This window comes from Arachis stenosperma, chromosome 2 (assembly GCF_014773155.1).
Source record: "Arachis stenosperma cultivar V10309 chromosome 2, arast.V10309.gnm1.PFL2, whole genome shotgun sequence".
NCBI lineage: Eukaryota > Viridiplantae > Streptophyta > Magnoliopsida > Fabales > Fabaceae > Arachis > Arachis stenosperma.
In genome coordinates this window covers 112819721-112821591 of record NC_080378.1, presented here as the reverse complement: position 1 = coordinate 112821591, position 1871 = coordinate 112819721, and the positions used below count along the sequence as shown (strand labels likewise).

General features: G+C 39.0%; 1 non-coding gene across 1 annotated transcript; it reads left to right on the top strand.

The window, feature by feature from the left end:
- The first annotated feature begins 810 nt into the window (after positions 1–810).
- On the top strand, positions 811–918 carry LOC130964486 (small nucleolar RNA R71). The gene has a single exon (XR_009080579.1). It is a non-coding gene; the product is annotated as a small nucleolar RNA R71 (small nucleolar RNA).
- The last annotated feature ends 953 nt before the right edge of the window (positions 919–1871 follow it).

The following is a 1871-nucleotide window of genomic DNA, read 5'->3' as shown; positions in this document are numbered from 1 at the left end:
GTCTTCCTCAGTGGCGTTCACTGCCTCTCCTTCCTCTCCAAATTCGGCCATGTTGATGGCCTTGCACTCTCCTTTTGGATTTTCTTCTGTATTGCTTGGAAGAGTACTAGGAGGGAGTTCAGTAACTTTCTTGCTCAGCTGTCCCACTTGTGCCTCCAAATTTCTAATGGAGGACCTTGTTTCAGTCATGAAACTTTGAGTGGTTTTGATTAGATCAGAGACCATGGTTGCTAAGTCAGAGGGGTTCTGCTTAGAATTCTCTATCTGTTGCTGAGAAGATGATGGAAAAGGCTTGCCATTGCTAAACCTATTTCTTCCACCATTATTGTTGTTGAAACCTTGTTGAGGTCTCTGTTGATCCTTCCATGAGAAATTTGGGTGATTTCTCCATGAAGAATTATAGGTATTTCCATAGGGCTCTCCCATGTAATTCACCTCTTCCATTGAAGGGTTCTCAGGATCATAAGCTTCTTCTTCAGATGAAGCATCCTTAGTACTGCTTGGTGCATTTTGTATTCCAGACAGACTTTGAGAAATCAAATTGACTTGCTGAGTCAATATTTTGTTCTGAGCTAATATGGCATTCAGAGTATCAATCTCAAGAACTCCTTTCTTCTGATTTGTCCCATTGTTCACAGGATTCCTTTCAGAAGTGTACATGAATTGGTTATTTGCAACCATTTCAATTAGTTCTTGAGCTTCTGTAGGCGTCTTCTTCAGATGAAGAGATCCTCCAGCAGAGCTATCCAAAGACATCTTGGATAGTTCAGAGAGACCATCATAGAAAATACCTATGATGCTCCATTCAGAAAGCATGTCAGAAGGACATTTTCTGATTAATTGTTTGTATCTTTCCCAAGCTTCATAGAGGGATTCTCCATCCTTCTGTCTGAAGGTTTGGACCTCCACTCTAAGCTTACTCAATTTTTGAGGTGGAAAGAACTTTGCCAAGAAGGCATTGACTAGCTTTTCCCAAGAGTTCAGGCTTTCTTTAGGTTGTGAATCCAACCATGTTCTAGCTCTGTCTCTTACAGCAAAAGGGAATAGCATAAGTCTGTAGACCTCAGGGTCAACCCCATTAGTCTTGACAGTGTCACAGATTTGCAAGAATTCAGCTAAGAACTGATGAGGATCTTCCAATGGAAGTCCATGAAACTTGCAATTCTGTTGCATTAGAGAAACTAATTGAGGCTTAAGCTCAAAGTTGTTTGCTCCAATGGCAGGGATAGAGATGCTTCTCCCATAGAAGTCGGGAGTAGGTGCAGTAAAGTCACCCAGCACCTTCCTTGCATTGTTGGCATTGTTGTTGTTTTCGGCTGCCATGGGTTCTTCCTCTTTGAAGAGTTCTGTTAGGTCCTCTACAGAGAGTTGTGCCTTAGCTTCTCTTAGCTTTCGCTTCAAGGTCCTTTCAGGTTCAGGATCAGCCTCAACAAGAATGCCTTTGTCTTTGTTCCTGCTCATATGAAAGAGAAGAGAACAAGAAAATGTGGAATCCTCTATGTCACAGTATAGAGATTCCTTGAGGTGTCAGAGAAGAAGAAAATTAGAAGGAAGAGGTAGAAGAATTCGAACTTAATCAGATAGAGTTCGAATTGTGCATTGAGAAGGAGTGGTACTCCATAAATAGAAGGATGTGAGAAGAGAGGAAGAAATTTTTGAAAATTAAGTGAAAGATTTTGAAAACATTTTGAAAAACTTTAATTGATTTTCGAAAACCAAGAGTGGGAAAGAAATCAAGTAATTTTTGAAAAAGATTTTGAAATTAGAATTTAAAAAGATATGATTGAAAACTATTTTTGAAAAAGATGTGATTAAAAAGATATGATTGAAAAGTTATGTTTAAAAAAGATATGATTGAAAAGATATGATTT